This window comes from Colius striatus, chromosome 1 (genome assembly GCF_028858725.1).
Source record: "Colius striatus isolate bColStr4 chromosome 1, bColStr4.1.hap1, whole genome shotgun sequence".
NCBI classification, from domain to species: Eukaryota; Metazoa; Chordata; class Aves; order Coliiformes; family Coliidae; genus Colius; species Colius striatus.
In genome coordinates, this window is record NC_084759.1 from 113,809,563 (window position 1) to 113,822,357 (window position 12,795).

Consider the following 12,795-nt stretch of genomic DNA (forward strand, 5'->3'; position numbering starts at 1 on the left):
TTATAGGCAGATAAACATGACTGTCAGGCAAACAATTTTGAATGCTCTATTCCAAGTACATTTTGCCATATTGAAAATTGCATACAGTCATTCTCATACATGTTGAATATTTTCTCATCTTTGAAACACAGATTTTTATTATTAAATATGTGTTAATAACTGGAAGCTTTGTTTATATAACACTGCTTGAAAAATCCTTTTTTAAAGCAATAAGTGTTTGTCTGGGTCCACAGGTGTTAATACTTTAAAAATATGCAACTTAGACGGAATATGATTCCTTCTGTCACCAAACAAAATATTGTTCCTTCTGTGGCTTAGTTTGATATCAGTCAATCCCCTCGTTCCAAAGACATATCTGTCTGGTTTTGATCCATCATTCCAATTTTACTGCTTAACATTCCAGGTCATCCCAAAGGCATCCAGCTGCTGTTTAGTTGCATTGCTTTGTTACATTTTTCCAACTCAATGTTCATACAGCTTCTTTCTAGTCATGAGACCCATCCAGAAGACTGTGCCTGGTTATTTTCCCCTTAAGTCAAAATCCCATTTTCTATCAAATGGTACCAAAAAAGTGGCAAGTCATCTGTAATTTCTATAAAAGTGTTTGTCCTTGGGTGAAATAAGGTTTAGGACGAATTATCAATGCTACATCATCAGTCTGCTCCCAGCTAATAGAACAGATGGGCCCATTATGGTATAAAGCCTTATTTTAAAAAAAAAAAAAAAACCACCACAAAACAAAATCTCACATTACTGTTCTCTATCCACGTCATTGATCTCAATTAATTCAGAGATGTAATGAAAAATGTTTTATTACATTACATGAATGACTTCAGCAGCAAGTTAAAACTGGTCCAAATTGTAGCCAAAACTACTCCAGACAGTTTCAATTTCCAGAAATGGCATTTCTGTTCTTTATTATGAAATTGATTCTATTTGGTTTAGAAAATGCTGAGAGTATAAGTTACCTTCTGTGTTTTCACATTCAACCTTTAATTTCTTTTATCGTGCCTAGGAGACTAAGGATTCTGAGAGTCAATATTTCAGTTACACCATTTTCTTGTTACATTTATTTCCACACACACCACCCCCAATTCAGCTTTTTTTTTGATACTATGAAATTCCTTCTTTCATAGTCTTCAAGTGTCATTACTACAAAATCACACTCATCACATGTTCTTTTCTTCCCCCCATCAATTACCAGATGGTTAAATATAATGAAATTTGACTAAGTAGAATCACCTAATTCAATAAATGTGCTAATTATAGTCAATGACCAAACTTCAAGTCTATCAATATGAAATATGACTGTCAGAAACTCTCAGCTTACTGTGCTCTTTTCAATAAATAAATCAAGGCATTATGTTCCTCAGTAATGCTTTATCAATGCTAGCTTTCTTGAATAATGCACCCAGTCCATGTTTGAGCTCATCTAAAAGCTTTTTCAGTTTAGCTTTAACATGTGCTGCAAAAGCCCTTCGCATCTCAGTGCTATTGAGAAATATTTGGAAAAAATGCCTACATTTATTTTAGACAAATACTTTTAAAGCAACTAGGGACTCGGGGATGTTTGAGAAAATTGAGGCATGCAGCTGGTTTTAGTTACTTCTCAGGAAACTGGAACATGAAACAAAACATTTCTTGAAAACCAGGCTTCTGTGTGGATGATAACATACCAGTGCAGGACCAGCCACATGCATAGGGAAACTGAGCGTTTTCCATGAGATCACTGAGGGCAGGGAGAGAGAAGAAGTTACCCTTCAAATAGTTTTGCACCAACAGAAATGCCTAGGAGAACTTGACACCACTATTGGTATTGATCTACACATTTGAAAGATATCATATTCAGCAAATGATGCATCCAGTACTGGCAGAAAGTACAGAATAAATTACATACCATGAACATTTATATGGTTCCTCTTTACCACTTTACTCCATTCAGCTTTCTCTACTAGTCCTTGTAATATAGAGCATAATTACAACTAATGGTTCTCTTTGCTTGTTTAGACTGCTTGCATTGTTGAGAATGTGCACATAGCTGCTGGCATTTGTATTTTATATACTTGTGAAGAATACTTTCCCATATGTAGTTTATTTAGATTACCTTTAGATTACCATAAATATGTTACAAAAGTAGCTTGTCATTCTGTATTAAGACAAGCCTTATATGAACCTGAGACCTGTCTAAATAGGGAAAGGTCTCCAAACCAAATAGGTGGGGAGCTTTTCTAGCTTTTGGGTTGGCTCTCCTTTTGTTTTGTTTTTTTGTCTGAGGGGTCATGTATTTTTGTTGGTTGGTTTTTTTACAAGTTATTAATCATGGGATCTTCCTCCCAGGACAAATAGCTTAGCAGCCAGGGAGCAGTTTGCTCAAGTTATCTGGTGAATATTAAGACATGTGACTTAAACTTACCAGATTATACACATATCAGAGTTTAGCTGTTATATAGACCTGTCCACCAATCTATAATCCTCTTTCTCCCATTTTCCCCTAACTTTTAAATCAATCTCCATTTTTCAACGAAATTTCGGAGAGTGGGCATTTTAGTTAATTAGTTCCTAAAGTTTCATAAAAATTGGCAAATGGGTAGCAGGGACACACCCACAATGAATGTCTCATTCATGCAGAATTCAATTTTTATTCATTGTTTAAAGCAACAGCTGGCTGGCAAAATAATCAGGGTGGAGATGGGGTACCAGGGTGGAGAGATTTAGGGGACAAAAGACAGTCTGTACGAATCTAGGCTTTTGTTTTTCTGTTCCCAGAAGAGCTTATTTAATTAACGTTCCATGTTAGACAGAAAAAAAGATGTTTCTATGGTTTATCCATTTGGAAGTTTTCCCCTCATTTTAATGAAACTAAACAGCAACTTGGCCTTTAGGGTTTCATAAAATCCACTATAAAACTGCTTATCCTAGGCTTGTAACTTCATTATTTAATAATGAGCTCCAGCTAAAGATCCGATATTAATTTCCAGTTCTGCAACATGTTGGAACAATCCTCCACTGGCTGCTGTAATCTGAGGTATTGATTTTATTGCATATTTTTTTAATTGAGCTGTTGCAGCAGTAAACCCAGGAAAAGTTATTTAGAAGGCAAGATTGGAATGGCACATTTAGAAGAGTCATATACATGAAATTGTATAGTCTGTATCCTTTTGCAGCTGGAAATCACATGGAAAATGTGGCACCTACCCCAAATAAAAGGTTGCCAGGTTTTTCTCCTTGTCCAATCTATTTGTATAACTTAGTGGCTGGAAAGCCTTAAACACATAGATAAATGAATCAAGTTGTGATGGTTTTAGCCCTGGCTGGGTGCCAGATGCCCACCAAGTTGCTCTATCACTCACAGAATCACAAAATGTTAGGGGTTGGAAAGGACCTCTAAAGTTCATCTAGTGCAACTGCCCTGCTCAATCAGGTCCACTTAGATCAAGTCACTTAGGAACATGTCCAGGCGGGTTTTGAAAACCTCCAGAGAAGGAGACTCTACAAACTCCCTGGGCAGCCTATTCCAGTGCTCTATCTAGTGCCCTGTCACTCATCTTTCCTAAACTGGACAGGGGAGAGAGAAATATGAGAGTCAAGATAAGGACAAGATGATCACTCAGCAATTGGTGTCACAGGCAAAACAGACTCAACTTGGGTAGAAATGGTGTGATTTATTAATGAACAATCAAAACAGAGAAGGGAAAATGAGAAATAAAACCAAATCTTAAATCCTACCCATTCCTCCTCCCAGGACCTGCTTCCTTCCCCCACCCAGCAGTGCAGGAGATGGGGATTGCAGTCAGTTCACTACAGATGGACTTTGCCACGGCTTCTTCTCAGGGGGAGGCCTGCTCACACTTCCCATTGCTACACTGTGGGGTCCTTCCCACAGGAGACAATCCCTCACAAAATTCTCCAAAGTGGGTCCTCTTCATGGGCTGCAGCTCCTCACGAGCTGCTCCAGCATGGGGCCTCCCAAGGGGGCAGCTCCTCACACCCTACCCCAACGTGGGTCATCCACCAGGACAACAGTCCTTCAGCTACCAACTGCTTCAGTCTGAGTCCCTCACAGGATCACAAGTCCTGACAGCAAACCTGCTCTGGCGTGGGCTCCTCTCTCCCAATAGACTCCAAGGTCCTGCCAGGAACTTGCTCCAGCATGGGCTTCCCACAGAGTCACAGTCTCCAGACACCCACCTGCTCCAGCATGGGGTCCTCCATGGGCTATGAGTGGATTTCTGCTCCCTGGTGGCCTCCATGGCCTGCAGGGGCACAGCTGCCTCATCATGGTCTTCACCACAGGTCACAGGGGATTCTTTCCTTCAGGACCTAAGCACCCTCCTCCCCCTCCTTCTGCATGGACCTTAGTGTCTGTGGAGATGTTTTCACATTCTCACTCCCTGTTGCTGCTGCAGTTTAGCAATTGCACAGCAACTTCTTCTCCTTCTCAAACACATTAATCATAGAGGCATTACCTCAATCACTAATTGGCCAGGCCTTGGTCAGCTGCAGGATTCATCTTTGAATTGACTGGCATTAGCTGATAGTGCTACCGGGGAAGCTTCTGGCAAATCTTTGTATAAGAAGCCACCCCTGTAGCCCACTGCTACCAAAACCCAGCCCAGGCAAACCCACCACACAAGTGAACCAGAACATTTTACCTGGATGTTTTACTCTTTCCTTTTTAGTAACAGGGGAGCAGAGGGCAAGCTATTTTTAATGAAATAGTAACAGGACAATCTTTAATGAAATTACAACAACTATAGCATCACATAGCATCTAGACAGGCTATAGCTCAGTTTTGTTTTTCTGTTTCCTTGAATGAAGTCTTGTGACAACCTCACTAAAAAGCCTGTGGCAAATGAGGACCAGAACCTCTCAATCCAGGATTTCATAAACTTTCCCTTTGGGATTCACACAAAGTCTGTTTCCTTTGATAAGATGTGTATATCTATCTGTTGTAATGTGTATTTCCTGTGAAGTCATTCTATGGGGTTTCAGGCTGGCTAAGGGAACCAATTTATGTAAGAAGAATGAGCTGTTGGCATATCATCTTGCCAAGAGTAACACATTTGGGATTTTTATGGCTTGGCACCAGCTTTCTCAGTAACAATATCTTCATAGTGTCCTTGATCATTCTGACTAAACTGACATTTCTCTAACATGAGCATGACTTACGTTTAGTTCAGTCAGAAAAGATTTGTCTTACGGATTCTGGTCTTAATACAGAAAACCAGCTCAAGACTCCTTTCCATGCTTAGCAGAGCCAAAGGATAGTGTTTCAAGATGACTCAGCAATTTGCAAGCTATTTGAACCAAGTCTCTCTGCCCTCTATTATACTTCCATAGAATAACAATCTAGCTGATTGGGTCAGTGTCAAATATTTAACAGAATTCATAACAGAATAAACAGACATTTTTTTATCAGTTTGTGAAAGGAAGCTACACATAAATCAAGATCCTGAAGTGGCATAACATTTACAGATGCAAAAAGTCATTATTGTTCAGATTGTCTTGCCCACTGCACTGCAACTATATTTCAAAGTTGAAAATGGCAGGGTTAGTTTTTCTTCTTTTTTTCTGATGTCTGTATGTTACTATTCTTTTGTTGGAGGACCAGATTTTGTCTACTGACAACACTATTGCCAGGTCTTTGACATTACTAGATGAGGAAAAGAATTTAGAATCTACTCTCAGCACGTATTTGGCATTTAGGAAGTGAGATTGCAAGAAAACAATAGACTTAAGTGTGCTGCAAGCTTTTCCCTGAACCTGAAACTGCTGAAGGTGCCTCTATCAGCTTCCAGTTTCTATAATACTGAAAGTTCCAATGGTTGAAATATTCAAATTTCTATCACTGTATTACCTGAAAACCCATCACTGAGACCTGTGTGAACAGAATTTGTGTGTTAAGTGGATCATGCAAATGAAGAAATATAATTACTTTTTAATGCTTCCCCACAGTCTTACTGTTTTGGAATTAAACACATAAGGACATGTTCCTAGTTCTTTTTAGCTTAAGATGATATGAAAATTATTTAGCATATGCTTGGCTTAGATGGGATGTTAAGTCAAATTCAAAACATAGACTTCTAATGGGAGAGACGTGAAAAGTCTGCCTTCAGTTAAAAAATTCCCTTCCCGAATTTCACCATCTCTGATTTATATCCTTTCTTCAGGTTCTGATGTATGAATTTCACCAGATTTGTATTTAAATAATCTAGTGTTTTCTGTGAGAGCTTGTTAGAGCATGTGTTTTCCATGGTAATGTTATGATGCTGTATGGACTGTTTAGATATTGTCTTCTTTCAGCTGCATGAATACTTACAGGCACACATCAGAGTCACTATACACTTAGTATTTTGCAGGATCTTTGATTCTCCTTGCTCTCCAAGGAGCTGAAAGCAAAGTCCTCCGAAAAAAACATAGCAACACTATTTCAACAATTTGGGAAGCATTCAAAGCTATCTTGGCCAGTGCATATTTAGTACAAAGCATTTTAAATTTAGCAAGAGTGCCAAGGCTGCAAACCTGAGAGAAGATGTTACACAACATGAGCACAAATGTCATGTCTTATCTTGAAGACAGCCCCTGCAGGAGGTTGAGCCCTGGGAACACATCAAGGTAACTCCAGAGAGAAGGACTCACCTATTGACAAACCTGTTTGCAATCAAATGTAATGAAGGATGAGCTCATGGAGTTTCTATTTTTACCTAATCCAGATCTGGAGGGAACTTTAAGAGGGTTATGGTAGTTTTACAGCTCCTGATTTGTGGTTGAATTGCAGTTGGAGGTGAGCCAGGGAATATCAGAGCACTGTGCAAAGGCAAACAGTGCAGCATGGGCAGACAGGAAGGGTGGACAGTGCTGTGGGTGCCAGGGAATCAGCTGATTACTTTGTTGCAATAAAAACCAGTCATTGGTATCAGATATTCATGAACTAGTGCCCCCCCTCAAGCAACTTACTCCCCGTGAGTTTAAGACAAGACTGGACTTATGTGATATGAACTCTCGGGTAAAAGGTATGTTGAACAGATATTTCACACCTTTGACAGGAATCAGGTAAGAAATTTTCTTGGACTATTTTCATCATGAAACATATGTACTAGCATCAACAGTAGATTTCAAATGAGAAGCAGTAGGTAACCAGGAATTGGGTTTTATTCTCATTAATTTCCAGCAGTTCTGGAGCATTACTTAAACTGAGAAAACTGAATTTGTTGGACTCTTAAATGTCATTTCAGTTATTTAATAGAAGTGCTTTTCATAAATCTACTGAACAAGATTGGTTGCTTTGTAGGTGAGGCTGGACAAGTCTTAAAACCCTCATGTTGCACCTTTTCACTACTGAAAGGCTGTACAAATATTTTTGTCTTCACTCTCTTTTTTAAAATATTATTTTCCCCACCATTTTCAAAGCAAAGCCTGCTCATATCTATTAAGCTGCATATTTAGACAGTTAGAATTTTTAATTTATTTTATCATCACCGTTTTTATTCTTATTTGGAAACTTTGTATAAAAGTAATATAGCTGTTTTACCCTCCTACCCACTCCTTAAAAAAAAGCAACTTTAAAAACTAAGCAGTGAAAGGAAGGTAGACTTGAATTATTGCATAGATCAGAAATCCAAAGACCAGGTAACTTCTAAAATATAAATGGAAAGAATCAAGAAGTGTAGTGAAAATAGAGTCAAAAAACAGAAAAATGCAGGAATAAGAAGATACCAGCTTTACAAGAGAGGGAAGAAATAAGTGAAATGTAAATGAAACAAACAAAAAATACAACTAGCAAAATTAAGGCACAAATACAAAGAGATGGAAATAAATGTTCAAAGAGTGGAAGGAGGAAATAGTGTCTCATCCTTTCTTTGTACATTAATTGAAACCCTTGTGGAACTGAAATGCAAGCTGTGAAGAAAAAGTGTTGAAAAGATAGTTAAAATCTTAGTGGGAAATTCATTCTCCATCAGAAACAGAGATGATACTTCAACAAAAGAATACACAGGAATAAATGTTGTAATTTTTCTGAGCTGCAGCAAGAGGGAGAAAAGGTTGGCAATGGCAGCCCCAATATTAAGTCTCTAGGGTTGTCTCACCACAGGGCCTGTCTCTGTTGGCCCAGAAAAGCACTTGGACAGGGATGACTGGACAGAAAGATTACCACAGTCTGTAGCAACTCAGTGGACTTGATCTTAAAGATCTTTTCCAATTGTAATGATTCTATGATTCAACTGCAAACAAGCCCTAGCCTTGTGATCTGGGGCCATTAGGACATGCAAGTTGTTCATTGCCTGCTCAGTTTGGGAAAAATTTCAGGCACCAAGGAGAATATATTGAATCAAAACAATGCTACCTAATTAGGGAAGACAGTCTCTCCTTTTAATTAAATGTTTACTGATGTCTCTCTCTCGTTTTTGCTTAACTTAACTCAGTGGATTTTATTGCTGGGGCATGGGACGAGGTGAGGGGAAGCTTTAATAGCCAAAGTTCCTACAAATAGTTGTGCTGCATAGGCAGATAAAAATAGGAAGCTGGGATTTAGAGTTGTTTAAGGATCTATATGTAACATTTTTAACTGGAAAAATCTAATTTGTCTAAGCTGAAATCCTTCATGAAAACAGCCCCTGGTATCAAAAATGTAGTTGGGATGGGGGTTAATTCAGAGATATTAACACAAACGTTTTAGGGACTTTTGAAACAAGAATGTATTAAATTCCTTTTTCTAAATTTAAATTAATAGCTGCTCCTCCCCATCCTGCCCCATCTCCCTGCTCAGATTATCAGCATGCAAAATTCAGGAAATTGATTCCTTTTGATTTCTCCCCATTGGAGTCAGGACATTTCATTGGCCTCTCTGATTTTCCCTCAACTTTTTACTTTCATTTCTAGTGAGATCACTCTAAAAGTAACAGTTCAATAATCATTACACTGGCTTTCTGCCTTTTATCACAGGTTGTGAGCCCCACTTGCACTTCCCTGATGCTGGCAAGGCAAGGCACAGAGCAAGCTTTGGTAAACCCTGGGTTCAGGAAAATCAATGAATTTGCAATAGAGACAAAAAGAAAGTATTCCTGACTTATCCCTCTGGCAAAGAAGGATACATCTCTTTGGCAACTAGAAACCTTGATAAAAATAATAGCTTCAGGAGTGGGCCCTCATTGTGTTACATCTTTAACTCCAAATGGAAAACGTAAGGTCAGTATCTCAGAGTACTTCTCATAATCATTAAAATCAAAACAATTGCACAGCAAAAGGTTCTCTGGGAAGTTTAAGATTTGTTATTTCATTATGTATGGTCTGCTGGTTATTTATAGATTCCGGTGTGCTACAGAATGTATAGCAAAAGATTTCTTGTTTATGAAGGAAAGGAAAATGATCCTTAAAAGCAAGCTCTCATTCTGACGATGATACAGGAGGATGAAAGGCTAGCTTGGCCTCCTTGTAGCATGCATAGGAGGAAGAAAGAAGAATCTAGGAAATAATCATTCAAATAGTTAGGAAAGTGGTGGTTGAGCCATAGGGAGAAGACGTTGATGTTTGGGACCTCATAGTTTCGGACAACAACAACAAAAACAAGTTAAAGCTTTCATGGGGTCAATTTTCTGACCAGAATAGACTATTCCAGCTCTTCCTGGAAGATAACCTCCTTTTTTTACAATTTTCTATCTTGTTTAGATGACTTGTTCTCATTTGAGCAGTCTAGGTAGCCCCTCTGAAAAACACCTCACCCAGATCTGCATGATCTGGGAAGTAGATTGCTTCTAACTTAGGGACTCTGAAGCTGTCTAGAGATGAGGAGTAGCCATGTGCCTGTGAGGAGCTGGCAATTAAGTAAATAGAGGGAGCTGGCAGGATAGAGGGAAGGAAACTATGTTAAGTCAGCTGTCTGGGCAGGGAGACAGAAAAGCCCGCAGTGGCACTTCTGCTCCCAGCCACACAGCTCCCCCTTGCAACAGAAAGGAGCAGTAGCAGATCTCTGTATGCACTTAGCACCTAGTAGTACTGAAGTGCAGGGAAGAAAGGAGAGGAAGGAAGAAGAGATGGACAGGGCAAAATCCAGAATCACAAGATGAGTCACACAGGAGAGAGAAATATAATTTTCAGAGAAAGCTTCACAAAGAAATTGCTGAGGAAGGAAAAACAGAGTGGGACTAGAGTGAACCAAAGTGGCTTCAAAAATCAAGAGGAAAAGACAGAAAGCTAGTTGTCAAAGATGAAATATCTTTAGACTGAAAAGCTGTAGTTAAGCTTTTTATCCGAATGCACTTAAAACTTGGCATTTGCTATTTCAAGCAGTAGCTGCAGTCTTTTTTGTCTCACACTTCAATCAGGTAACATTCAGCTGAATCTATCAGTGGAAAGAAGTGTGACCTCCTTGTTTTACAACACAGAGATTTTGTATCTGCTGCCTACAGCCAAGTTACTGCTCCTTTCACAATACCCAAGAGAATGAGAATGTCAACTTTATTACTTTACTTTTCTGCCATTTTTCGTATCAGGGTAGTTCCTGATCACCTTTCTGTGAAGTGTTTTGTTTAAAAAAAAAAAAAAATACCAGGAGCAACCTCTATTTTCAAACTCTGTCAAAAGACTACCTCTTTTTTTTTTTCCCTAAATAGACATCTTTGTGTTACCTGCAGTGTGCATTTTCTGTGTGCTCCATGTTCTTGCAGTTTAGCAAGTCTGTCCTCGAACCAGCAATCTTTATTACAGAACAGTAATTTTCAGTGCAAGTGCATAGTCCCACTGCTGCCTGTTTGTATCTTTTTCTTAATTCCTAAAATATTATAAAGACTCCAGAAAGCTTCTTGTCATCTCTAATATAGATCTCAATAGATACTGTAATTTTATCTTCATCTTTCAATATCAGTTCAGTTTGCTAACCAGATAGGTCATTTGGAACTCCTTCCCTGGGCCTCTAATATGCAAACTAGTCTCTATACCCATTGCTTCAGTGTTCTTTGAAATTACTTTGCTATTTTAATTTCTGTAGTTCAGTTCCATGTTGTTATGAATTTTTCAATTTTTATTTATAAAAGTATAAGTGCTTCATTGCTGTTGGTGACTTCTGTAGAATTTCTACTGTCTTAACACATATTCTGTGAGTTTATTAAGTGCTGTCAAACTATGCAGCAGGTTATAAATTTTAGTGGTTTCGTGGCATGTTAAACCTACTTTCCTTTTTTTTTCTGGTGTAATATCAGCTATCAGGTACTGTTCCAGTCCCCAACTAGAGGTGAGGGATTCTGTGAAACTGAACTATAAATCAGATCACTTTTTGCTCAGGCATTTTTTCTGTATTTTACAGACATTTTAGTTATTGTTATTAAACTAAAGGGATCCTGAAAACAGGTATTTAAAAACATTCTCACTTCATTTTAGCATTGTATTGTAAGTTTTTTAACAGAATGTAGATAATCTGGCAAAAAAATAATTTCTAGGGCTGCGTGTTTATGTTAGAACAAAGATCTCACTCATGTGCTCAGTCACCATGGGTACACTTCCCCAGTACTCGCTACTTGGAAGCAAGTAGCAGAGGAAGTGCGTGTTTCTAAGGGAGGAGAAAATAGGAGGGAGGGGAAAGAGATCAGAAGATGGGAACAATTCCCAAGTTCCTTTTGCCTAAGTGAGAGCCTGTGAACAGCATTTGTGCAAGGTCACAGAAAGAGATGCAAGAGAGCTGTCATTGTCCAAGTAGATAAGGTAAGAGAGGAATGATGACTAGCACTGGGTCAATTACTGATGGAGAGTTCTTAACCAAATCATATCATGTAAAGTTTGCAGCCTGCCTCATTCATGTTCCTGGTGCCTTGTCTTTCTCTGGTGTTTGACACAATGACTCGTCATTGTTTTAAAAGCAGGATGTGATATTTGAAGAAGAAAATTCAGGATTTTTGACAGTTTATGCATACCTCAGAGGTTTGTCTGCTTATTTCCTTTCACCTTCCTTGTCCTCACTTCCTTTACACTCACTCCCATTCCTCCAGTGGGCATTTGCCTGCAGAAGAGACGCCCGTGTAAGATGTGTCACCACTGTCTCTCCATCACTGGATTCACACAACAGCTTCTGGGCTTAGAGATGGTTTCTAGGGGAAAGACAAGAAACCGACTATCTGGTTCACCGTGTCTTCTTGGCCTATGGAATCAGTTTTAGCTAAGGTGATGGCAATGTCTGTATCTTCCTGTTTAATCTTCAGAGGTTTGTGGGCTCTAGAGGATGTTCAAGTTCAAGCTTCCTTACTTGTACGCCACATTTTGATGTGCATGATATCAAACTGTATTATGTTGTTTTGGATAGGGCTTCAACATAGAAAGTCCTTATCAAAAATATTGATTGCTCTCTGACTTAAGTTGGACTGGAGGGAGGTGATCATTATTTATGAGTCACTCAGCACCTTGCAGGACTGCTCTTTAACTCCAGCATGTGATTATAAATGAAAAGGATAAGTGAGTGGGAGTGTCTTGTTCCTGCATCTCTAGCATCCTACAGTTTTACATTGATATTTATAGCTCCAAATTTGTTTGTGCCATAGTAATGCTCCTGAGCTGCTCATCTCCTTGTATAGAAGTTAATCAGTACAGAAGTATTATTGATACCTAATCCCTTCCCTGACCTCAGAATTCAGCTCCTAAAAGGTGTAAAATTGAGAGAATGGAATAACAGGCACGTCTATTTGCACTCTCAAACTTTTCTATCCTTATTTACAGCAATAGTTGTTGCTATTCCTTGTAGCCAATCCAGATTCAGACATTTACACGGCGCTTACGGTTTGCATATACTTCAAAGTCAATCATTTGGGGGAT

At 38.8% G+C, this 12,795-nt stretch overlaps 1 protein-coding gene across 1 annotated transcript in view; it reads left to right on the forward strand.

Annotated features, from left to right (window-relative positions):
- GUCA1C (guanylate cyclase activator 1C) overlaps nucleotides 1-12,795 on the forward strand; it is a 37,371-nt gene that overhangs the window by 337 nt on the left and 24,239 nt on the right. The window lies entirely within an intron of this gene.